Source organism: Camelus dromedarius, chromosome 6, assembly GCF_036321535.1.
Source record: "Camelus dromedarius isolate mCamDro1 chromosome 6, mCamDro1.pat, whole genome shotgun sequence".
In the NCBI taxonomy this organism is placed as follows: Eukaryota; Metazoa; Chordata; class Mammalia; order Artiodactyla; family Camelidae; genus Camelus; species Camelus dromedarius.
The window spans coordinates 29,030,015-29,057,327 of record NC_087441.1 but is presented as its reverse complement, the minus strand read 5'-3'; positions in this window follow the sequence as shown (position 1 = coordinate 29,057,327).

Sequence of the window (27,313 nt, the reverse complement as noted above, 5' to 3'; positions counted from 1 at the left end):
AGCATGAGCACAAATAACCACTAAATTCTTTTGGGCTAATTATAATACTCACCAAGGATTACAGATCAGTGTAGATACCCTCTTCCTTGCTACCAGGTTATAACAAAGGCGAGCCGCTTAATGAGTCTTATGACGATATAGACATTAATTAGCATGTAAGAGAAAAACTGTTCTGTAAGCCGGGTGAAGTTTAATTCTCCAAAAATATATACACTCCTATTACACTGGAGAGGAGGGGAAAATTTTCCTCCACTCTCTCAGCGTTCCTGGCTGGGTCTGAAAATTAAATAGACAAAGACAGAGTTAAAAGCATATCAATTTTTAAAAATGTTTACATGTACACGAGAACTTTCACAAGAGAACAAAGACCCATGAAGAAGTGGTCAGGGCAGAAAGATTTTATACCCTTGCAGATGAAGAAATGATACATATGTGAAGAACTGACAAGACAGAGGGGTTTGAGTTGAATCAATGGTGAAGTAACATGGTTTGTGCATACAGCCTTCTCAGCCTGACATCTCCTGTCTCCATGATAAGAATGTCCCCCTTCCTCCAGGTACAGAGAGGACACCTCTCACACGGGACATTTATCTCCTGCTTTCAGGGAAAAAGGCAGGTGGGGATATCAGAACCACCTTCCTGCTTCTGCCGTTTGCTCAAATTCCTTCATCGTAAGATGTTTAATACTCCAAGGTGCCATATTTTGGAGTAGTGTGTTCTGAACCCCTTCAATATCTTGCATGACAGTTTTACTAAAGGCACATATGATAACCATCTAAAGAAGTGTTTCTCAAACTTTGGGGGCTCAGGAACCCTTTACCTTCTTAAAATTGATTGAAGACCCCAAAGAGATTTTGTTTACATACTTTATATCTCTGAGTACTTACTTCATTGGAAGATGAAACTGAGAACTTTCATAAATATAAACACGCCTCCTTCTAGCTGGCAGAGCAATGATGTTTTTCACATATCACGGAGCCTCTGAAAAACTCCACCGTGTACTCATCAGAGAACGAGAGTGAGAAAAACAAACATAACCTTACTATTAGGAAAATAACTTTGACCTCATAGACCTCTTTCAAGTCTTGAGGGCCCCTGGAAGGCCCTGAAGCATACTTTCAGAATCACTCATGTAGAGTCACGATTCAGTTATTCAAAAGGAACAGACACAACTAGACTCCTCTCAACCAATACCTTGGATACAGGACAGTTTAAGAATAAAACCTCAGACACCACCCCTACAGGTGAAAGATGAAGAATGAAATAAAAGGGATCCCAAGGCTTTTAAACTTGTTCATTAAAGTGTAGGAATAACCCTAAAACATTTTAGCCAATCCTCTTGTCTTAAATACCACAGATTTCACAAGCAGAAGCCCATCTCTCACATCCATTTTGTTTTTAGAAAGCCCCTAATTTTAACAATGGAAACTCATTTCTAATAACATCATACTAATGAGCAAGGGCTTTGTTGTTGCTGAGAGATCAGAAAAACGAAAAGGTAAAGGTCTCACCCCGACTACCATTACCGTCTGAATTTATCTTGGAACAGATCCCAGACTTACCATTTCTTCTGTAAATGTTTCAGCGTGTATCCCTAAAGGAGTTTCCTCTCATCTTAATTTAGTCACAACACCACTACCATGCACCAAAATGTAACAGGAATTTAATAGTATCAAATACTCAATTGGTATTAAAATTTCTCCAGTTGTCTCATAATTTTTTTCTGTCGGTTTCTTCATGTCAGGATCCCACACATTATAATCGGTAATATCTCTTAAGTCTCTTTGAATTTTTAGATTTCCCCTCCCCCACCACCCCGCAATTTCTTTGTTGAAGGAAACAAACCATTTGTCCTGTATCGTTTTCCGCACTCTGGATTTAGCTGATTGCATCCCTCTGGTGTTTCTGTGCCCAAAGACAAGTTTCTGTGCCCCAGTGTCCTGTGGATGGGTTGTCTGATCAGTGAGGTTTTTTGGCGAGAACATTTTATAGTTGGTATCATGTACTTTTCCCTGGATCCCCTTAAGGAGGCACATGAAACTCCTGGTCTCTTTTTTGTGATTTGAAATAATAGAAAATACATATATTGGTCTCCGCTCCCAGATCCTGGCACAGTGCTCCTGGAACCCTCATCATCTCCCCAGTGATAAGAACACTAGGAACATCTCTTATTCTAATATTTGTCTTTGACTTTGCCCTTGTCCCTGACACAAGGCTCCTAAAAGTCCTGTAAGTTCCTAAGGGATAAGAACACTAGGAGCATCTTTTGTTCTAATGAGCAACTTTGAATGGGCTCCTGGATGACGCCTGGACAGGGACTAGACCAAGCCATGATTAGAAGCTTGGAATTTTCAGTCCCAACACCCATCCTCCAGAGGGGAAAGAGGAAGCTGAAATGGAGTTAATAATTGATCATGTTTACTCAAGGAAGCCTCCATAAAACCCCGATAGTAGGGTGGTCAGGGAGCTTCTGGGTTGGTTGAACACATCCATACCAGGAGGGTGACACACCGCAACTCCAGGGGGACAGAAACTCCTGCACTCAGGACCCTCCCAGACCTCTCCCTTTGTATGTCTTCATCTGGCTATTCATCTGTATCTTTTATCATATCCTTTAAAAAACTGGTAAACACGAGTGTTTCCCTGAGTTCTGCGAGCCGCTCTAGCGTGTTAATTGAACCCGGGGGATTGATTAATATCTGTAGCTGGCTGGTCAGAAGCACAGGTGATACCCTGAGCTTGTGACTGGCATCTGTAGTGCATGTGTGTTGAGGGGATGATCTTGTAGGACTGGGCCATTACCTGTGGGATCTGACACTAGCTCCGGGTAGAGAGGGTCAGAATTGAGTTAAATTGTAGGACACCCAGCTGGTGTTGCAGAGAATTGCTTAATGTCGGGAAAAACCTCCATGTATTTGGTGATCAAAAGTGAAGTGTTTTGTGTAAGTAGCAAAGGTAGACTCACAGGGGAGAGAAATACAGTAAGGAAGAACTGGGACTCTTCTTACAGAGAAAGGGGAAAAAGCCAAGTTTTTCCAAAATAGTGATGTTAAGATTAAGTAGGCTGCTAAAATTGGCTTGCGTTAGGAATTGAGAAATAACCTTTGTTGAATTAAACCTCTGAGATTTCTCAGATTTTCTGTGACAGAAGCCATGTTACCCATCACTATTCATATACCTATAGTAATATCACTTTGCCCAGGAGGAAGGATTAGAAAGTAAATTACAGACATCTAAACAATCACATTTGACGTTATCAAGTTTTAACAATATTTTCATAATGTAATCCTATTTTCCTGAAAAACACAACTATTTCTGTTATTATTGCTCCCTCCAATACTTGATAGAAATATGTGACTGAAATAGTATCACTGTTGATAATGACTTTACTGTCTTTTAAAACCAGGTCCAACCAACCATGCCTGATAACAAAGATTTTTTTTATCATCTCAACATTCAGTTAAGAACTCTTCTGTTTATACAATAATAATATTTTCCTGTCCAATAATACTTTCTTGATAACATCACCATGTATTTGATGATTTTGGCCAAGCTCTGTCAAGCAGGAGTCTCTGTAAAAGCCATAAACTTTTAAAACTTCAAAAATCATAATAACCTAGATTCACCAGATTCTCAAGAGATAAGAGTTCATAGCAAAAGGAAAAAATAATGGAAAAAAATTTGTGATCTTTCCTGTATGAGGTGGACTTTCATCGTCAAACCTTCTCTGTACCATGAAAGAGGCATCCCACATCCCCTCCATTTGAACTAGAAAAAAAGTTTGCAGGAAATGGAAATATAACTGCTTATCAGGACACTCCTTTACTCACAGAGAACAAAACTTGGTATTACTTAAGTGGTCCGGAAAAGGGAATTTGGGCTCATGTGCCTTTATAAAAGTGTTTGCTGATCTTTGTTTGATCGTGATTAATTTGGCCAGAAAGGATGTGATTGCAGCTTCCAGTTAGCCCTGCTGGTATTCATCATCTCCAAGGTGATCTCAGTTTCCATGGCAACCGTAATATTTATTTTTTCACTACAGCACTGGCTGGTCTCCAATGGTTGGGAGAGGAGAGTAATCCTGAAATGTTAAATCTCAGCCATACATTTTTTATTGCTGATATTAGAAAACCAGTTCACCACTTGCAAGTATTATTACTAATCTGTACTCAGACAATTGAATTACAATGGTGTTCTGAGACAACCCTGCCCTTTGGTTCCAGGTTACTAAGCTTTAAGGTCCAAAGGGTTTTTGCTGACTAAAAAAGCTCCTGGTATTTGCATCCACATTCTCATGATGACTTAAAATGTACATAAGGTAGCCCTCTCATATTTATATGGAAATAGACTGAGGAGATACAGGTATAACTCCCTCAGAGAAATGGAAAATAAATAAGAGGTACAACTTTATATTCTCTTCAAAACAGAGATATCAGGCAAGCCCAACGGACACTGAATTAAAGTTTCTGAATTTCATTAAGATTAATAAAATTCAAGAGTGAATAAAGAGGAAAAGTCTCCGATCCTTCCTGTCTTCACCAGAAGTAATAAATATTGTACCAGTTATCAAGATTTTCCTAGAAAGAGTTTCCAGAACAATGAAATCGAGCAGGCTGGCTTGCAACACCTACATGGATTCGAAGGTGGAAGAAAGCCTCTTCTGAAAGATGGCCTGGGGCAAAATTATAGGCTCCTCGTCTCTTGAATTAATAGTGTTTGTATCCTGCAGCATTTCTTCAAGTTCTTTTCAGCCTGTGTGTCTTCTAAAAGACACTATTAACCCATTAGACTAATAAACTTTAAAATGATAGCTCCCTAGGCTTTTTAATAAATCATGACATGGAGGCATCTTCCATCCTGCTTATGCACAAAATTGGCCTCATCTTTCCCCGTTTACCAAAGGTTGGAATGGTACCACAGAATGGTGAATTGCCCTCTTAGAAACTTGTTCTTATCATCTCTGGGATAGGAGATGGGGAAAGCTGCAGAGGGGGCAGAGACCAGGGAAAGGGGAGGGCAGACAGTGAAGTCATTAACATGAGGCCACTTTGGAGGGTCACAGTGCTGTGTGCACTGGGACTCCTGTCCTGTCCTCTAATGAGCGCCGCCCTGGTTAAGTTCTGAAGTGATCGTACCCGGTGCCTGGTGGCTGCAGAGGAGACAAGGTGTAGGGAAACTGAGCATCCAGAACAGGTCTTTACACACCACGTGCTCAGAAGATATGCTGCACTAAAGTGGAAGGAAAAAACTTACTCCAGCCGAAGGGAACTGTTTAAAACAAAGAGCTATCTCAGGTTGCACATATCCAAACTTTTTCTACTGTACCCCTTAATTCATACACAGTGATTTATACATAGTGGAAATCTCCAAATATGAAAATATGACCTTACAGAGTGAAATCCATCCTGAGTCACTGCTCCTTCCTCCAAGACTTCAAACTCAACCATTAAGTTTATTCTAAGAGGCTTTTTTTTTGAGGAGGAGGAGGGAAGTAATTAGGTTTACTTATTTATTTTTATTTATTTAATGGAAATGATGCAGGAAAACAGATGTGGGGCATGAGAAAGGCTGTGTCCCAGGTCTCGGTTGAGCCCCTGGGACGTGCCCCGCCAAGTGTGGGTCCTTGGCTTGCGCAGGGAAGAATTCAAGAGCAAACCACAGCTGAGGGAAGGTAGATTTATTCAGAGAGATACACTGAAAGGCAAGAGAAAGGCCACGAGGTGTGGGGCTTGGGTGCTCAGATTAAAAGTAGGTACACACTCCATAGACAGAATGTGGGCCGTCTCCGAAGAGGGAGAGGGGGGCGGCCGCGAAGCGCCTGCTTTGCTGGTTTTTATGGGCTTGGTGGCTTCATATGCTAATAAGTGGAAGGACCAAATAGCCTGGGGAAGGGGCTGGGATTCCCAGGAAGTTGGCCATTTCCCACTCTTTGACCTTTTGTGGCTAGCCTTGGGACTGCCGTAGTACCTGTGGGCATGTTATTCACCATGCTAATATATTACAATGGGCATATAATGAAGCTCAAGATCTACTAGAAGTTAAATCTCTCATCATTCTGAGCCTCAAGACCTACTGGGGGTTGAATCTTTCACTATTTTGATGTTAATTGCTGTGGGATTCCTTGAATGGCTGTGCCCTGCCCCCTCCATCCTGTCTCAGAGGTACTGGGAACTGAACCCAAGACCTTGTACATGCTAAGCATGCACTTTACCACTGAGCTATACCCACTCCTCAACCATTAAGTTATTCTATTTCTCTTTCAATACTTCTAATATAAAAGAGGGAGGGTGGGGAGACAATAAAACCCTGGCAGCACTGGGACGCGGTATTAGGTCTGCTTCTCCAGCAAGCTTTTATGCTCTTATTAAGGAACATCCCCATAGAATCTCAGATTGATTTCAAAGTCCACTGTCATCATGATAAAAGGAGTCATTTGAATTAGACATGAATAGAATTAGCTCCATTCTCTCAGAGGGAGCACTTTATCTTTGAGGTGGCTATTCAGGGAGTGGATACTCCCCGAGGGAAGCCTTTAAAATAGACAAGATTGATGTGGTTCTTGAAAAGCAAATTATTCTATGAAAGCAAGTTCCGGAGTCCAGGTTCCTGGTGGTGGTTGCTCTCTACTGGATGCATGGAAATTGGGGTTTCCTGACAGTTTTGTCGTGTGTGTGTGTGTGTGTGTGTGTGTGTGTGTGTGTGTGTGTGTGTAAAACGAGTCACTTTCTGTGTGGAAGCCAAGTTCTGCTTCCTTTATTTTCTTCAACTCTGAGCATTCTTTTCATTGTGTAATGGGTATGTCTCTGTCCCAAACACAGGGCACAAAGACACTTAAGTGATGTTGGAATGGAGGGCTTACCCAGTACAGGACACAAAGGCCTTGGAATGAAGGCTCACGCTCCCCACTGACCGGCACTTTGCACAGGAAAACAGGTGTTGGGTGACTCACGTCGAGCCAGATCCTCTCCAATGATACCTATAAGCACACCAAGCTGAAGTGGCAGGAGACCCTGAAGCAAGTACAAGAAAAGCCCTCAGTCCCAGCATTCTGGATTTGCAGGTGGCCTACAGGATGAAGGAGGAATAGAAACGAAAGAGCAGTCAGTGGCTCTGTTCCTCGGCGGCTCTGTTCCTTGGAAGCTCTGTCTGGGGTCTCAGGCCAAGGACTGGCCCTCTCAGGGCTGCAGAATACGCTTTGAAGACAAATAGAGCTCAACTTTGTGCCCTGACCCCTTCTCTATGTGACTTGAGGAGCTGGAACTGGGGGGCCGCAAGCAGGATACCAGGTAATCCAGCGTGCTGGCAACTGGAAAGGTCACCTTGTCATGGCCTTAGGTCCTGCCCTTGGAGGCATCGAGTTTTTCAGACCAGGTCAGAAGGAAGAGCAAACACTGGGAGTGAAAGATGACAGAATTGTGGAAACACAGATACAAATAAATCCTAATGTGAACCCGCTTGATTGGACATTAAAATTCTACGGTCGATCAGAATACCACGCGTTCTCTCTCCTATTTTGTTTGTGTTTTTAATTGAATTATAGTTGATGTACAACGTTATGTTAGTTTCAGGTGTTCAGCAAATACATACATCTATATTCTTTATATACATATATGTATTCTTTCTCAGATTCTTTTCCATGACAGGTTATTACAGGATACTGACTCCAACGTCTGCCCCTTCTCCAGACACTCAGCTCTGACAGCCGCCTTCCTTTCAGCCCTCCTCGTCCCGTCTCTCCCCCGCAGTGACCAGCAGACTCTCCCGGGGTCTCTGCAGAGCTTTAGAGACGCGGCCTTCCCTGTGGGGACACAGAGCTGGGAAAAATCACTTGGATTCATCCTCCTTGCCTCCCTTTTATTTCTAAGTGAGTGAAAGCAGATGAAAGAGAATATCTTAGAGGAGAAAAGAAGGCACAAAAGGGAGTAGTCAGCAGAAGGGCAGAGCGCAGAAAAAGAACTCGGATGGCTCTGCACTGTTGAAAGGGCTCCCGCCCACATCTGCGGCGGCTGGGAGAGCCGCCTCCCCTCCCGCAGGCCCTGGGGTGCCAGGCCTCGCTGCCCAGGCCTGGGGGTGGCCCCGCTGGCCCCAGCCACCTTCCTGCCGTCCCGCCTCGCCCCTGGGACCGCTCTGCTCCTTCACCCCGCAGCCCACCGCGACCTCGGCAGGCAGGGAGGACGCTGATACAACCGAAGCCCAAATTGGGAACCAGATCAAAAAGCACGCTCTTCTAACAGATTAACTGCTAAGTCTACAGAAGCCTGTGAACCTTTGTCCCCTAGAGGGTGTTTCCCAGGTCGAATTCCTTTTGGAATCTGGGCAGCCCATCAGGTAGAGGAAAGAGTCTGGGTTAGAAAAAGAAGGCCTGTGTTCAGGCCATGGTTCTACCTCGAAACTGGAGTTTTCTTATCTGCAAAGGGGAATAACTAGAGTGCCTGCCTCCTAGGGCTGTTGAGAAGATTAAATAAGATAATGCTCATTAAACACATAGTAAATGCATTACAAATGTTAGCTGTTGTTCTTGGCAGAATCAGCCCTAAGCAAAAATGTAAGGCAGGCTCTGTTAATTTTGAAGAGTCTTTTTGTTCTACTTTTTCAGTTCTCCCACATCTTCATGGGCAGCTTCGATTCTCCAACACTCAGAGGAATGAAAGTCTTATACTGCATTCCCTGTAACCACCACAGCCAGGACTCTGACAGTGTGAGCCCCTTCCCCCAATTAACCAGGCACAGAGCACCCAGCCTCCTGTGAATCAAAGGATGTTAAGGTTGAGGTTGCCTCCACAAGAGCATCCTAACAGATTACCTAGTTTAAAATGTTTTCACTTTTCATTCAAAACTCAGACAACATCTGATCCCTCACCTGGATTTAAATGTCTGTTTACATTCCTCCATGCACTATGCTAAGACTAACCTTAAAACTGAGTGGTACTTTTATGTCCTTTACTCTAGGAGACGGATCCAAAAAGATATTGCTGCAAGGGTTAGTTACGACAAGCCCTGTCCTTTGAGACATGGAAATGCTTTCTTGAACAAAATCCTGCACTTAAAGGAAGTTCATTAAAATAGTTTTACTTACAAGCCACGTATTATTGGATTATCAAAACAAATTCCTATTTCAAATGTTAGTGAAGACCATGGGTTGCAAACCTCATGTATATAAGAATTTCTTAGGACACTCATCAAACATGCAAATACTAACATCCCAGTGATTCTGGAATGCCCTTTAGGACTCTGCATTTTAATGAGAACACCAGGTGTTTCTGATACAGGTGGGTTAGAATCATGTTTTGAGAAAAAAACTGCTATAGACATATTCTAAACACAGTCGTTCCCAAGGGAGATGAATTTGCCCCCAGGGAACGTTCGACGATGTCTGGAGGTATTGATGGTCACAACTTGGTGGGGAGGGGATAGGGGCGGTGCTCCTGGTACCTAGTGGGTGCAGATCGAAGATGCTGCTGCACGTGCTACAATGCGCAGGACTGCTCCCCACAAAGAATTTCCTGATTCAAAATGACAACGGTGCTGAAGCTGAGAAAACCTGCTCTATCACCACACTGACTTTGGCAGACTTGCGTCCGGAGCTCAGAGCATTCTGCATTTAGTTTGCAGCTTCCCTACCAAGTCAAGCCTGGCATTGGCGGCTGCTCGCCCCTCCTCCCACCCGTGTCCACTCAGGGGTTTATTATAGGCCATTCTGACAACCTGGGTACAGAGATACAGGGCAGAAAATGCTGGCTCATCTCTGACCCTTTGGAGGAATTATACTTGAAGGTTTGAAGGACGATGGGCTTGCTCTGGTTGCTCCTGAGTCATCACTGCATTTGGCAGACGTAGTGATGCTGGAAAGATTTCTCTGTGGATTTTCAGCTCTGCTTGCAGTTCGGAAACAGTGGGGTTGGAATCAAAGTAGATGATCGAAAAGCATAGTTAAACTAGAAAGCTGCGGAGGCTTTGCTGACCAATTATGTCTGTCTCCTTTCTACTCAACAATTCAACAAAAGCTTCTGTGCCAGGCAAAGCGTTAGACACAGGGAAGGGCTGAAAACTGGGTAAGACCATCCCTTCCTCTTAGCTCCCTCTGCTGTGCACGCCCACCTCGCCCACCTAAAAAGCCCTTCCTTATGATGGACTCGACTTACTGGCTGCTGAGGACCTACAAAGCCAAAAGAACCCAAAGAGACCGATCTCGAGGTCTCAGAAAGGCAACAGAATAGTAGCCCTCTTTATGTTAGAAGAAGATCCAGGTAATTTATCATTTACAAAGAAACAGCCTTCAATGGTGCTATTAAATACTGAATTTCTGTATACAAGAACTATCTCAGTTAATGCCTCTAATTTGTAGATGGTACCAATTTGCAGATGAGGTTTCTCTGCTTGTTTAGATGACAGAACCACAGGGCTCCAGTTTTGCTGGGGAAAAAAAATGCAAAAGGCATGGAAGGATAACATACTGGAGGCAGGATGAGAACAATGACCCCTGCCAGCCCACTCAGACCTTATCAACATACCCAGAGACCACTCAGCTGGTGTGGTCAGAATATACAAATCTCTATGACACTTTTCTTGAGAAAGAAAATTTGCTCAGTGAAATCCCATCCACTCCCCTTCCACTCACACTGTTTATTCTCCTTTGTATTCTTTTGAAAGGCAACCTCACATTTCTGGGGTCTAATTTCAGGATCAAGGTTACCTTCCCAGGGTAAGAAAGGTAGTCTGAGGAGGGCCCCCACAGACCCTCAGCAGCAGGCAATATTTTTTTCCTTAAGCTGAGTGGTGGATATCTGATGGAGTATAACGCAGCAACCTTTAAATATTTGTGACCTGTATTCCTTGAGATATACAAATGATTTCATTGTAATAAAAAAGAAAGTTCCCAAAATAATTCTTATAATTAGCCAGATGTGCATTCAGTGTTGTTTCTCCAACTTTCATGGCTGCTCCCTGCTTCTTCCAAACTCCTGTTCCTCTATTACCCCCTATTCTCTTCTCCTGAACTCTCTCTCCCTCTCCATCCTGTATCTCCACCTGCCACTTCCGCCCACTGCCTCCTCTTCCCTTCTGGCTCTGTGTCCCATTTCTGCAAAACCTCCTACTCTTTCCTCCCACAGCCTGGGCATCTGTGAGGAGGGAGGGGCTGGTGTGAGCAGGCAGTCAGGTTAATTCTAGACCAAAAGCTTCACTTTGAGATTGTCCACATGGTCCCCCGATCCTCAGATGTTTTCATAGCCATACTTCTTTAGAAGTCTTCATTACCTAACTTTCTGCACCAAGGATTTGAGACGAACTACAAAAATGCATAGAATAAAGGACTGAATAAACAGTGGACAGAAACAGAACAAAGATCCCCCCCCCACTTTGTTTGTCTGGGTTTGTATTAAATCGTTCTATTAGCATCTTAATTAAGCTGTAACTGTACTTCCTAGAAACCTCATCCTTAGGTGGTTCCAGGTTAGAACTGGCCAAAAGAGAACCTTGTGCAAGGCTTGGGAGGCAGGATTACACAGCAGTCTCCCTCTCTGGGTGTTGTATGGTCAGAGGTGCCATACAGAGGTCAGAACATTCCAGTTTCTGCTCACTCTCCTCTATTTCTCTTCCAGCATCCTTCCCGACTCTCATCCGGTTGACCAACAGCAACCCAAGCCTATCTCCAGACACCTGCTGTGGCCCCACTGATTCCTCCTTAGACTCCTCCATCAGCTCCTCCTCTCCTGGCCCCTTCAGTGGCTGCCTGGATTTGACTTCTCAGATTGACTGGTCAGGAACTCTTTTGATCCTCCAGTTCCCCCATGAGTCCATCAGTTCCCCATTGTCCTCTCCCCACCAATGATTGTGAAAGGTCTAATTCCTGTAATAAATCTATGAGCCCATAATTCTTAGAGGTTCTTGGAATGACATAGTGAGGACAGCACTCAGGATCAAAAAGATGATAACAAATCAGCCATTCTCTTTGTAGCACTGACTGTGGGCACAGTAGAGGTAATCGAGTCCACTAATCTCACTTACAGATGAGGAACCTGAAGCCCAGAGATGTGAAGTCAAGATCGTCACTGAGGTTACACAGCCTCACGGGCAGACATGCGGATAGGACCCAGCTTACTGACTTGTATACTTTCAATTTTTTTAAACAATGTAGTATTTTAAATTACTGACTTCTAAATCAGTTTGCTTAAAAAAAAAAGCAAAAGAAAAAGGATGTGTCAAAGCAGAATTAGTACTTTGACACTACTTGGAACATTCTTTTAGAAAATCAAGAACTGTTATGATTACATTTAATAACTGACAGGATGCTAGATAGTATATGATACAGGCTCTGAATTTCATTTCTTTAAAAGATCAATAATAAAGGTTATTAGAATGAAAAAAAAATTCTGAGCATATGAGAACCTCAGTTTATCCTGAATCTAAATTTACTATGGCAACATTACTTAGAAAAAAAAAAATGTATGTATTAATTTTGTGGTTCACTGAAGATATTATGATATTTAAACATAAACACTCCCAAGATGTTTCCATTTATATTTTTAACAAGTAGATATGTTGTCTATGAAGTGTATTTTAGCTGTTATTAAGACAGACACACAAACACTGGAATCTCCTCACTTCCAGCTTGTAAATTTTCCCCCTTAAAATCAAATTTGCATTTATGAAAATATAAATAGAATATGTGTTGATTGAAACATCAGTAGTTGCATGAAATTATTTTCTGGGTATAAAAATAAAGACTGAGATCATATAAAGCACTGTCTGTGTAGCTCTGGGTAAGATCTGAGCCCAGCAGTCCTCTGGGCTGGCTCGTGGGGCTGACCTTCAAGTAGCTCAGGGCAGAAGGAGCTCTGACCACCAGTCCCTTTGCGTCCTGCACCAACCAGGAAAAACCCTGAGAAAATCACGTCACCACCATGTTAATCTGTTTCCTCATCTGCAAAAGAAGAAAGTAAATCTGGATAATCTCTGAAGCAACCTTTTCTCCTTAAATCTCATTTTTCTGTAGTGCCAAGACAAATAATAATGGTTAAATGAGATTTTATTAGGGCTATTGTACTAGTATACTCTACTGTCCCCAAATTCATAGAATTATAATTCTGACCGATTTCTGGACTTTGTGGCAATCATTATCAAAAATTAATTGTTTCCAGGCATCTTATGATGGAGGCAGGAGTGACCATCAGAGGTGCCTTTGGTCTAAGATAAACTTAGTTCCATCTCAGATCATATAGTTTTTTTTTGCAAAACTCAAGCACCTAAAATTCCCTCTAAAGCTGATGCAGATGCTATGGCTTGGCTACCCACATCCATTCCACAACCCCCTGCCCCTTCCTATTTTTCTCTCCCACAAGAATCCAGAAAGCCACAAGATGCACCTGCCAGGACTTTCTTCTATCTAGACTGCAATAGGACCCAGTTCTGGCCTGTGAAATTCAGGCAAAATCACTGAGAAGAGCTTTGTGAACCCATTACAGAAGAGACACGCAAAACAGCATCCCTTTCTGTCTTTTGGCTCATCTCCCTCCCACCTGAGACTTGGACTTAAAGCCAAGAGGCGCAGTAACGCTCCTGCCACCGTGGGACCAAGGCCATATGCTAAGGAAAGAGGAGCAGCCAGTAGGAATCTGGGCTGCAATGGCCCCAGACTCCTTGTTGGGGAGGACAAAGTCCTGACTGGTTGAAGGTTTCAGTGCCCTATTGCTGGTAGCCAACACAGTCTAACTAATACATATGGACTCTGTGCACAGTAGTAAAAACGGGACTCTAACTTGCATTGGTTAAAGTGGGAAAAGTGGACAAATAAGTTGGAACCACTATGCCTTACTGCCATTATTCAAAACCACAGACTTTTATGTATACACATAGTGAGAGCAAGAACAGTTATAAGCAAAACTGCAAAAAGAATGCCTCTGCTTTGTAGTGAGGACAAGGAGCAAAGCCACAAAATCACAGAGACAAGTGGAGCAAAACAATGATGAGGACCCTCCTGAGAGAGGTGAGGGAGGTGGTCCTGCTCCCCCTTCCTCCATGGGGACTGCACCTAAAACAGTGGCACAAGGGGAGGGATGTGTGCCTTTAAAATTGTTGGTTAAACCCAGATACAAGTTTTCAAAATTTCGATCATAATAATTCCTCTCTACCCTTCACTACTCATGGGTCATGTAGGACAACTTTCATTTCTCCACCTTCTCAACAGCACAGATGATTTCCAATCTTTGTCATTTTTTTTCCATTCAGAGGATTGGATTTATAGCACCTTCGACTTTTACTGACTATGATAGGCTGAGTAATGGTGCCCCAAAGAGGTCCACATCCTACTCCTCAGAACCTGTGAATGTGTTACCTGGTAATAGAATCTTTGCAGACATGACTAAGTTGAGGATCTTGGATAAAGGATCTTGAGTTGGATTTATTCCTGGACAGATTATCTGCATGAGGTTACCATAGTCACAAAGGTCCTTACAAGAAAGAGACAAGAGGTTCAGAATCAGAAAAAGGTCATCTCCAACAACAGAAGCAGAGAAAGATTGGAAGCTGCTATGGTGCTGGCTTTGAAGATGAAGGATGGGACCATGAGCCAAGGAATGCAGGCATCCTTACCAAGCTAGAAAAGGCAAAAAAAAAAAAAAAAAAAAAAAAAAAAAATGGATTCTAGAGCCTGCAGAAGAAATAGCCTTGCAACACCTTGATTTTAGTACTTCTGACCTCCAGAACCGTAAGATGATAAATTTGTCTTCTTTTAAGCCATTGAATTTGCAGGGTTTTGCTACAGTAACAGTCGGAAGCTAATACAGAGAATTTTTTCAGTTCAGAAAAATCTACTTGGACCCTCCCCAGCTGGCAATACCAACCTATGTCCAGGATGAACCTCAGACTGATTTTTGGGTTTGGACTGAGAAATGCTTAATGTAAATTTTGGGGTTTTTTGTTTTGTTTTCAGCTTTATTGAGATAGTATTGACATATAACAGATACAAGTTTAAGGTGCATATTGTGATGATAGGATACAAGTATATATTACAAAATGATTACCACAAGAAAGTTGGTTAACACACTATCCCCTCATACAATTACAATTTGTGTGTGTATGTGTGTGGTGATAACATTTAAGATCTGTTCTCTTAACAACTGTCAAGTATATCGTACAGTGTGAATTATAATCACTATGCTGTGCATCGGATCCTCTGATTCGATTTATCTTATAGCTGGGAGTTTGTGTTGTCTGACCTACATCACCCCATTTCTCCCAGCCCCCAGCCCCTGGCAACCATCTTCTTTATCAGTTCAACTTTTTTTTTTCTAACACCTTTATCATGGTATGATTCCTGTACAGTAAACTACACACATTTCAGAGGTACAATTTGAAGAATTTTGATAGATGTATACACCAATGAAACCACCACCACAATTAAGGTAGCTAACATTTCTCCCCAAGAGGTGCAAATTTCAAATTCCCTATTTATTAGATTCTGCGTATAAGTGAGAACATATAGTGTTTGTCTTTCTCTCTCTGACTTTGTTCACTTAGCATTAATGCCCTCAAGGTCTGTCCATACTGTCACAGAAGGCAGGATTTCCCTCTTATGATTGAATAATATTCCACTGCATGTATATGAATGGACAGAGAGAATGTGAGATGGGTTTTTACCTACACTTGCCTCTTTCTCTCTACAGGTGCCCAGGCCTCCCTGCCGTGTATCTCTTACTCTCTGCCCTAAACCGCTCCTGCTCTCCTCTTAACACATGTCCTCTGCCCAGTTTCCTCAAGATGGGCTGTTTTCTATGCACCCCAATCCAAAAATGAACTCATCAATGGAAGTGAGGTTTAGGAGTCCCCGCTTTGGAGTTGGCCTGCTGGGATTTACCAGCCCTGTGGTCGTCTGCCAGTCCCCCAGGGCTAAGTGATAAGTTTCTGCATTTACAAAATAGTGATAAGAGCAAATACCTTAGGGCAATAGGGTGGAGATTTGAATAGTTGTGAAGGGTTTGGTCCTGGGCACATAGAAACACTCAGTAAACATTAACCATCAATGCTGGTGTTGTTTCAGTGTTATTTCATTCAAGCCATTTGGAGTTTAAAAAGGGCTTTTTCAGAATATCACCTTAACACCAATCACTTCATGTTTTATTACAGAATTTCCCTCATATGACACATTAATTTGGGTGATGTTAGGGCCTGGAAGACACTCTCTGGCCCATCACATCAATTGGTCAATCTATAACTGTGCATTAGGCATCTTCAATGTGCCCAGTGATGCAATAAGCTCTGTGTGTGTGTGTGTGTGTGTGTGTGTGTGTGTGTGTGTGTGTGTGTGTGTGTGTGTGTGTGTGTGTGTGTGTGTGTGTGTGTGTGTGCGTGCGTGTGGTGAGGACACACAGGTGAGTTTCCTCTAGGAGTTCATTGTCACGGGCCATCTGGCTTCTTCCTCCAGGGTTGTCCTGCCCCCAGAGATCATCTGGTGCCTGGGGTGGGGCTGGGGACTTGCAAGAGTAGTGGCTGGGTGGGGGAGGATAATTTGGGCCTCAGTGAAGTTACTGGGGAAGTAACCTGCTGTGTTCGGGGACTTGATGGCCGGAGGAGAACAGGCTCCGCTCTGTGCAAGTCAGCTTCATCATCCACCCACTGTGGGACCACAGAAGGACACCTCAGGTGCTCCTGAAGAGCCACTCCCCACAGAATGAGATGGCTTCTGAAGCCCACAGCATAAGTACCTGCATTCTTAGCCCATGATGTCTCTTTCCATTATTAGGGTGATTTTCCACATTTTGGGGTTTTAGTCCCACAATTCAACTGACCATGAGGGGTAGCTTGGAGATGGAACTAGGGACGAGGAATCAAAAGTAGGACCATTTCCACTGACATCAAGAAAGAGTGACAAACAGATAATTAAGGCTAGCATGTTTCTAATTAAAACTCTAACTGCGTCAAGCTTTTCCAACCCAAATAGCTAAGGCACGATTCCTACCGCTTAATGAAAGCAAAATTCTTACCAATCGATGCGCCAGCCTAATGCTCATTCATTTATATAAAGGTCAATTGCCACATAATATCCACTGCTGACTGCCACCCACAGGAAAACTAGCGGGAGGGAAAGAAATTCATGTGATGTTGGTCACTCTTGCCTAGTCTGCCAGCTTTTAAAAATACCTGTCTCTGTGTGATGACTACACCAGGAGGCCTTGACAGCAGCCCATTTTTATGTAACAGAAGGGACTGTGCTTTTTTGCTGTTATAATATAATATTGGCTTTTACCTACAGGACAGCAAGTCCTTTTGTTTGTTGTCATTATCACAGTTAGTCATACAGAGAAAGCACGAAAGTACACCCAGCTCAATTTTTTAAAATGCCTCCATCGCTCATTGGAAAAGCATTGTCAGACACGATGCGTTGTTCCCACCTGTCAAATTTCTCTCTCATTTTCCAACACTTACAAAGCAAGATAACACAGCCTAACCAAATCTGAAAACAACTAAGATCGCAAAGGAGCTGGCAGCCTGATCACGAAGCAAAAACTCTTCCCTCCAGATGCTTACCTAATTCTCACGCTAAAAATTTTACCTGCGCTGCTAATTAGCTGATGGTGAATGGCAGAGCAACATCCCCCAACGCAGCAGAGGACAGGAAAATCTTACAGAGAATATAATGTAAGGAGCCACTTCTTTCTTTTTAATCAGGGAAAGTTATTGGTGAGTCAAGTTTAGTAATGGGATGACGTACTCGTGTTTTTGAGGCAAATTCCAAATAGCAAAAAAACTACTTGAAGGTGCTCTTCTGAAAAGCAGAAGAGAAGCCATACAAGTGAGTTTCTTTGTTCCTGCAAACAAAGATAAAGTCCTGTTTCAGCATGGAGTGAGATAATTCAAAGGTTTCTCTGAGATACTTATTGTCACTGATAAATCAGTCACGTGGGGGCATGTGTGACAGAGATGACAGGTGCATGGTACACATTTCACCGGGTTCTCTGGGGACTCTAGTCCCTTCCTTAATCGAGGCCATTGCACGGCTACCCGCTTCTCACCTTGGATACCTGCGCGTTCTTGTCCCATCTCCTACCTGTTTATGGCTTCACAGCATGGAACACCTTAGCCTTTTCTTCACCTGAAACTTACCTTTAACGTTTGATTTTTTTTCCTCAGCAAGTGCTCTTCTTCTGCTAACCTCAATGCACTTATTTTTCCTAAAGTGTTTCATGGTTCTCAAGGCTTTCACTGTGGTCCTCAGGGGTCCTCAATGGTTATCCGCCCCTCGTTCCCCCAAGCCCGGCAACCTTCAGGCACTTGACTTGCAGTTAGAAAGGAGCTTTCTCAAATGGTATCTTAATGTCATAATATCTTAAAAAAGAGCCTGAGGGTATCAGCTGTCCTGTGAGCAAGCACTGCCCGTGTCCTCCCCCAGCCCCTCACCAGTCTCAGGTAGGGCTGGTGGAGTGACTGCCGATACCCCCCAGCACGTGCCCACAGCACAGGGAGGATTCTGCAGCTGGGAAGGTCCTGGCCGCTCAACGCTCACATCTTTTAGCTGCAGGTGAACTGAGGCAGGGGAACAGGGACTTGAGGGGCACTGATAGCTGTGGGCTGGCAAAGATGTCCAGTCCCTGCCGAGATGCAGCTTCTTGTGGAGCAGATTTGCATATGTCTAAATGAGCTAATTTTTCTCTCATGTAAAAAAACTTTTATTTTAATTGAAGTATAGTCAGTTTACAATATTGTGTCAATTTCTGGTGTACAGCATAATGCTTCAGTCATACACATACATACATGTATTTGTTTTCATATTCTTTTTCATTATAGGTTACTACAAGACATTGAATATAGTTCCCTGTGCTGTACAGTAGAAACTTGTTGTTTACCTATTTTATATATAGTAGTTAGTGTCTGCAAATCTCCAACTCTCAATTTATCCCTTCCCAGCCACTTCTCCACTGGTAACCATAAGTTTGTTTTCTGTATCTGGGAGTCTAGAACTTTTAAACTGGCATTGCTGCTAGTTGTTAAAGGCCAGAATGATCTTTCAAAAATGCAAATCTGATCACGTCACTGTGTTTGCACCCCAGGTAGGAGAGCTCCATCATGGGCCTAGAAATTTATTTTAACACCCTTCATTCATCTCTCCCCCAACTCCTTGTTCTCCCTCCTGTTAAAGGAAAAAAAAATGGTCTAACATCTGTTAAAATGGTAAGGAACGCTTCATTCAGGACCACTGAAATCAGTGTCAAGGCTGCCAAGACAGGGAGAGAGATCCGGCTCGACTCCAAATTCAAAAACAGCAGTGGGAATCTACAGCCAGTGAGCAGAGTGAGGAGATGTGTGGATGGAAAACTACAAAGAGGGGAGACCACGGTAGGGTGACTCCTGCTAAACTGACTTAGTGGGATTCTTCCCCACACTGGGCTGGGCAGGCCAGAGGCAGGACTGGGGAAGGTAGAAAGAGGCTCAGTGGAGCCTGACGAAAGTTTGGTCAAGGAGAGAGGCATTGCCACTCCCCAGCCTCCCAGACAGCCTCCTTTCAGGCCCTCCTGCTCCCTGTCCTCCATCCTCAGAGGGACCTTTCTTCACAGCCTCCTCTCCCCCAGCACCTTGTCATCACTGAGATGTCAGCTCGCAGGTCCCTTCCCCTGGAAAGCCTTCCTTAATTTCACAGACCCCAGCCTAGGTCTTCCTAACTAATCACCCAGAGAACTTTGAAGTGTCTTTTCCATCAGCAAAGCATAGGATGGAGGCTCTTTATTACAAACTCAGCCCATGGTCGCAAAGGCATCGCCCACCCCTGGACACTGTGGGCAGAGCATAAATATAGACAACTCTGTAAAATTCCTGGGAACCTGCTTGGGTGTTTGCTTAAAAGTCTCAAGTTCATGAAAATTATTTGTTACACTATTTTGCAATTTAAAGATAAGAGAGTAAAAATTACGTAGAGGCCTCAATTTTTTGATAAGATTCAAAACCAAGTTAACGTGCTGATTTGAACTCCGAGTTCTTTATCTTGCTCTATAACCAATGTCTACATTAATTTAAAAAGTATTCACGGATGGTTTGCCTCATTTCTTGTAAAATGCAGTTTTGGTTTTATTCATAAGAAATAATAAAATTAATTTTAAGGAACAATGGAATGTTTCCTGCAATGTTTGAAGGTATTTTCAGCAACATTCAATGGCATTATCAGATGTGACGCTGCTTTTCTGGATTGAATCCTGCTAAGCCATCTGACAAGGAAGTGCTTGCGGCTTTTTTTTTTTTTTTTTTTTAACAGAAGTGATTGAGTTTAGTCTTCATTTTTATCTTTTGATGTTGGCTCAATTTCTGAGCCTCCTTTCCTAATAATTATAACTGGAAAACTTAAGAAAAGACCCTTTTGGGGTGATTCTAGGCTCATAAATATTTTACCATAGATGATTTTTTTTTACTAAGTTCAAGTGGATATTTGACATCACTAATCTAGCCTTTTGTTACATAACCTCCATTTAAGATCATGGATCTAGAAACATTGAAATCTTTTATCTTGTGTGACCTCAGCAGGTTATTTGAATTATATGATATGTTTTCTATCCAAGCCCTGAGATGACACATTGCTGATTATGGTTGAACAATTTTAAGTTCTACAGTGGCTATTCACCTGATTTACTGAACTGTTGATCACAGTAGCTTGTATATCGTTTTCAGTGTGAAAATGATCCAACTCTGAGCCCTCAGTGATGCCCAGAAATGCCCAGAACCAACATACCAGTTACTCACACAGTGCTAACTTACACTGTCCTCTCTGGGTCACTGTAGCATTTATTCTTCAAGCCCATATGTCATGTCTTAGAAAACGTGGAGTGACTGTCATTATTATCACTATTGGAAAGACAAGATCTTAAATTTGCCGTGAAGCAAATAAAAATGGTATTATTTAATGGACTAGCTGGTTGTGAATATTGGAACATTTGACTGTCCTGCTCACAGGAGCTATTCATAATCATAAAAATAGTTAATCTTTATTGCACACTTATCATGTGACAGGTACTATGCTTAGCTTTTATATATATTTGTAGTAAAATCCACTAGGGTTATAATAACGAATGGAGAAATTCTGTCAGGGTCATTATAGTTGTAAAACCATAATACTGTATTTCTTTGATTTCTTTACTAATCATGATCATTTATTTCTTTTGTTTATTTTTGTTTTAAAATAAAGGTTATTGATGTTATTTGATTCTCAACTTTAGGAAAAAGACATCTTTGTCAATTTTTGCTGTTTGCATGTTCACACAATATCTCTATCTTGGATTATTGGATAAGTATGGTGTATAATTACCCCTTCACTTATTTATGTTGTAAATGTGCACTTCTGTCATGATAATTCATTTCTTTTGAAATCCCAAAAACATTAGAGTAATTGCATTGGGTTTTTTTCTTTCTAAAGGGGAGCATGGATTAAATAAATTGAGACAGATTATTCTGAAGGAACAATTAACTATAACACAAAGCAGAATAAGATAAATGCCATGAAAGACGCATGAGCAGAAGGTCTCCTCTGGCTCAAGAAGGGGAAGAGGTGGTCGGTCAGAAAAAAATCTTGATAAAAGAGGTTTCAGTTGAGACAGGTTTTGCATGGCTGTTGGCATTTTTTGACAAAAATGGCATACAAATTGGCATAAATCAAGAAGGGAAAGCAATTGATGTGGAAGAAACCGTAGAGTTATGGAAGCAAGAGAAGGGTGGGGGTGGGTTTCAATGAATGGGAAGAAAATTGAGTCTGGCTAGTATCTGGAGGAAAGATAAACGGGGACGTGAAAGAAGATTCTGGAAGAGGGAGGTAGGGCAGTGCTGAAAAGAGCCTTACAGCAACAGACTGAGGAGCCTGGGTTTAATCGGATAAGCAGGGGGTACATTAGAGCTTCTGAGCAGAGGTGACATGATCAGCACGGTGCTTAAGGAAGATGAGTTTTGCAAGGATATTCTGAATGAATGGGTCCGGGAGGTGACTGACTTAGATAAAACCAGTTTGAAGGCTATTACTACTGTCCAGGTGAGGGGTGATGAGGGCCTGAGCCAGGGTGGTGGCAGCAGTAATGAGGAGTTGGGAAAGGATGAGCCCGCCCAGGGCTGAAGACCCTGATCTCTGCCCATCACCGCCCTTCAGTTAATGGATAACCAACACGGACCGTTCTCACCAGCTGTGAAAACGCCTCATGAGTTTATGTTTAATTCAGCAGATTGCTTCCCATTTTCAGTCCAAGGTGAAGCTCTTCTTTGTTGCTTACTTTTAATGGAAGTAATTGAAATTTTTCTGAGTAATAAAATAATAAGAATTCACATTAGGACAAAAGACATTTTTGGTTTATTTCTCCGAGGATTAAGAGAATGGGCTATATGTGAAGTCCAAGCTTAAGTGAACGCTGTGGACACAAAAGCCTTTTCTATGGTTTGTGTGTGTGTGTATGTGTGTGTGTGCCCCACATAGCCCAGAGGGCTGTGCTATATTTAACTTGCAGAAAACAATACAGTGAAGAGGGGACAGTCATTACTAGAGGGTCCCTTTGTTGAAATAGCACCGTTGATTCTGAGTTATCAAAATGCACAAAGCAAAAAATGGACGTTTCTGACCACGGCTGTAACAGTAGGAAAGTCCGGTACCTGCAACACGATTAATTCATATTGCAATTATGTTTTTAATTAACTTACTCTAACTTTGTATTCTAATTCTGAAGAATATATTAAGCACGTCACACACTGTAGACTTAGTTAACAACGTTGATAGCCTCTGGTATGGAAAAGGCTGAATTTGACTATTGCCATTAATTTTGTACTTCAGAGGAAACCTCTGATGGGTAATGGCAGCAGGATTTTACATCTGCTTTTTAATTTTCTAATTTCCCCATCGTTGGCTCATGTACTGTAGCTTGTGTCTAAATCTCCTTGCCAAGCTTCTGTTTTTCTTTATCTGTTAACACGCTGGATGCCAAAAAAAGACAAAATGAAGGTCCAGAAGTTGAGTGGTTGTGGGTGGACCCCTTTCTTTATTTACTGAGTAACTACTTTCGCTCCCCTTTAACCTACATCCTTATGTTGTGAGCAGGTAAACATTCTCTGAGAACATCAGAAAGCTGAACACTGCTGCACAGAGTCTGATACGATAATTAGATGAAATTTGCCTCCATAAAACAATGAAATCCACTAACTGGTTCAGTATAATCAGTCAGAAAGTGTCAGCCAGTGATCTGCATGAGATTCATACAACCTAGTTTTAAGGGGTATTCTTTTTTTGTTTATCTGCTTATTTCCAAGTAGCTACAGTTTGTAAGTGCTGCAATGAATCTGCTCCCTTGCTCTTTCCAAACTGTGACCCCACAACCATGTAAAAAAAGAAATCTTGACACACCGCTCTGCATTTCTCCCATAAAAATCCCAAGTACAGCATTCCCTTCCCATCTCCTCCAAGACCTGCTGGCTGCCCTGTATTTCATGTCTTGGTACCACCGTCATGTTCTTAGTTTTCTTCCTCCAGCCAGAAACTTAGAAATTATCTGAGAGCAATCCCTTTCCTTCTCTCTTGCTCTCAGCATCCAACTTCTGACAAATTTACTTTCTAGCTTTACATTCTAGATACTTCTGGAATGCATAACCTTTTATTAATTTCCACCGTCACTCTCATAGTTCAGGCCAATCTTACCCTTGACCTTTGACAACTCTTTCCATCCCTCTTTCTTTGCAGCCAGAAACCCAGATCCTCCCTTAGCATCCCTGACTTCTGAGCCAGGGGCACGTCTAGCTCCTACAGGACACCATGTCACCCATGTCACCCAAGCTGGAGGCTGAGAGCCAGTGGAAAACCAACACCGTTTCTAGTTTAGCCTTGTGGGGTCCATGTTTTCTGCTCTCTCTCCATCTCCACATTCATTTCCCTTTCTCAGTAGCCTCAAACTCCAGCACCAGATATGAAGACAATGACCTTACAAAACTATTTAACAAGTTCCCACAAACAGCTAAGGTCAAATTGTTTTAATAAATCCCAGTGCTGTTTCTCTGACTGAACCTTGACAGACAGAAATTTTGGTACTAGAAGTGCTTCCACAGGTCGTCTCTCTGAATGCGTCTCGCATTATCTGAAACTGATTCTCTGATGCAGTTAGCTTCAGTCATTAATGACTTGTTCCCAGTAATAAGAGCTAATGAAGCACTGCAGTGAGCTCAAGCTCACAGTGTGTCCTGGTATGATTGCATTCTTTACCACCCCTGAAGCAGCTGGCCTGGCAGAAATGGTAGAATGGTTTGTGGAAGACTCAGTTATAGATGGTAACACCAGGGTTGGACTCATATTCCCCAGGATATGGTTCAACATATCTCTCTGCATAAAAGAATATGCCTGCTGCTCCGTGTCCACCTTCCAAATTCAATCGAAATATTTCTTGGGGCTGATGCTAACATGAAACTATTCAAAGAAGGGGACTCTGGAAAACATAGCTCTGTTTTAACTAAGTAGAATAATACAAACCCATCAGAATGTGTAATCTTTACAGCTAACACTGTGAACTGAAACTTGTCCACTAAACAAGACAGCAGTCTTTCTGGTAAGTCTGAGATGGCTGTGGTGTGCTGGTTTCACTCTTTTCTGTCACAAGTGTTTTAAGCCCTTTTTCTGTCCTGCAAATATTCATTGAAGTCTACAGGTTATCCTGATTCTTTTTAGAACTGCTGTTCCTAGCACTCAAAATCCGTATTAAATAACCAATGTCTATGACTCGTGGTATATTCTGTGGAACAGAGGAGTACGCTAAGTTCTGAACAAAACATGGAGGTACAGTTGGGCTGTGGCCAGCTGACTTTCCATCTAAATATAGTTCTGTGTAGATTGGATCTGTTTCTTGTTAAAGAATTTTATATCCAGCTCTCGAAACAGATTTTTTTTACCTTATTTTATTTTCAAAGAGAAAGTGGTTGTAAATTTACTTTTCTGAATTTACTTTTCCTTTTTGAAGATTTAGCATCAGTAAAAGGATAAAAGTGGTGAATGTGTGAGGATCGTGTTGATCCTGTGTCAGGGATGTTGCTAGATGTTGAGGGATCTAGTGGGGCCATGAAGAAGCATCGCTCTGCCTTTCCAGGCTCCAGTCAAATAGAGAACAAGCTCACAACCTGCCACCTTCATCAGTGGCTGGGTGAACCTAGACTTCAAGGCTTCTCTAAACTGTGGTGGTCCTGTTGCTCAGATGACTGTAGCTTGGATTCTTCTGGACTGGCTATTGAGGACACTTGTTATCATTGTTAAAACCAGGACAAAAAAACTGGGTGCTCTGACTGCAAGTCCACTCTCTTGGCATCATCACATGTGATTTTTAGAGTGTTAAGGAATCTTGGAGGTCATACTGCACAGAGTCCAGAAAGTAAACTTTGGGCAATGGTGCATCTTTTAAGGTTTTATTAGGGAATGCAATCACAGGGAAGCAAGAGTGAAGGAAAAGGGGAGTTAGAAAGAAGAGGAGTGAGAACCAATGGGTGTGTTACTGAGTCAGTCACTGCTGTGTAACAAGTTGACACTTATTGACCATATACTTCTTGCCAGGCAGTATTTTAAGGATTTTACAGGTAAAACTCCCTTCACCCTTGCAACAATCCCATGAGATATATATACCATTACTATCCTCATGCAATATACTAAATATGCCTCCCATTTATATGTTGAAACCTAATCCCCAGAAAGATGGCATTTGGAGGTAGAGCCTTTTGGAGGTGAGTTGAGAGGTGATTAGATTATGCATGGTATTAGTGCCCTTATAAATGAGAGGGAAAGAGAGCTCCCCCAACTCCTTCCGCCATATGAGGACACAGCTAGAAGACGGCTGTCTATGAGCCAGGAAGCAGGCTCTCACCAAATACAGAATCTGTTGGTACCTGAATCTTGGACTTTCCAGCCTCCAGAACTGTGAAGAATAAAAATGTTTGCTGTTGAAGCCACCCAGTCTATGGTTTCCTGTCATAGCAGCCTGAATGGATGAGGACATCTCATTTTACACAAGTAAAGCAGCTGAGGTGTAGAGAGATTAAGAAATTTGCTCATGATCACTCAGCTCGTAACTGCTGTGCTGGGGTTGAAAGCCTGCAGTCTGTGCATGCCACGCACTCAACCCCTGTGCTCTGCTACCTCTCTAGAAATGGACTTTTCACAGGTAGTTAATGGGAGGGGCAGGATTTAGCCCATCCTCCCAAGACAAGACTGAGGCATTGATTACTATGTGTATAAATTGCATGCCATTCAGCCTTGAATGAAAACTGCTTCAAGGCAGAAACTGTTCTGTTTAAATCTACTGTATGAAACCTACCTAATCACTGGTAGAAGCAAGGACTTTCTATTACCTTACAGATCGGTATTTAAAATTTTACTTTGGCAGGGGTTAGGGAGCAGAGAGCAAAGCCTGCTTTCATACTTAGAATAAATTCTTTTACAAGTGGCATTTTAATCAAATTCTTGTATAATCATAAAAGTTTCAATTTTCAGCCCTCAGCCTACTTATTTCTCCTGGTATCTTAGGCAACAGAATCCTAAAGTAAAAAGTAAGTAAGACAGAATCAGGGTCACGGAGTCCTCTTAGTGATGAGAATACTGGTGCCACATGAAATCCCCAGATCACCTGCTACGAATTTGTAGAAGCGTTTTCATTGACATTAATCACTGTGGAGCCAGTGTCTCTGAAAGGTGTAAGCATAAAAGGTAGTTGAGAACCAAGCTAGCAGCCTCCCAGGAACAGATAGCACACAAAATGGATGACATTTGCTGTATGAGTACAATAAAAACGCTGCTGCGCTTTCTGGCTTGCAGGGCTTCTTCAGAGATTTAGTAAATCTTCAAAGAATCCAGGGGCCGGTGAGTGAACAGGAGCTACAGGAACACTCATGAATGTTACAAGATAAAAACTGCCTGAGCACCGCTTCAGTTCTCCCTCCATCAAAAGCAGGGAGTTAAACTATTTTTATTTTCTATTGTATTTGTAGTGCCTAGAAGAGTCTGGCCATGAGAGATGCACAGTATATACTGAATGAGTGAACGAAAGTAAATCTGAAACAGAGAAATGTTTTCACGTGGTGTGTATGGTAGGTAACATGGTGGTGATGGTCTGTATTCAGCACTGCCCATTGGACAGTGAGCAGTGACCAACGGACACCACCAACGGCGACCCCACTTGTAACCAAGGGAGGAAGACAAGTCTCCGTCTCTCTTAAGGGAGGCACCTCATGCTAAAGATCATTCCAGTCCTTTGTTTCTGATTTATACCAACCAAACAACGTTTTGAGTGTAATTTTGCTTCCCAGGTAATGCCTCAGTTTAGTGACAGAATGCACTGAATGT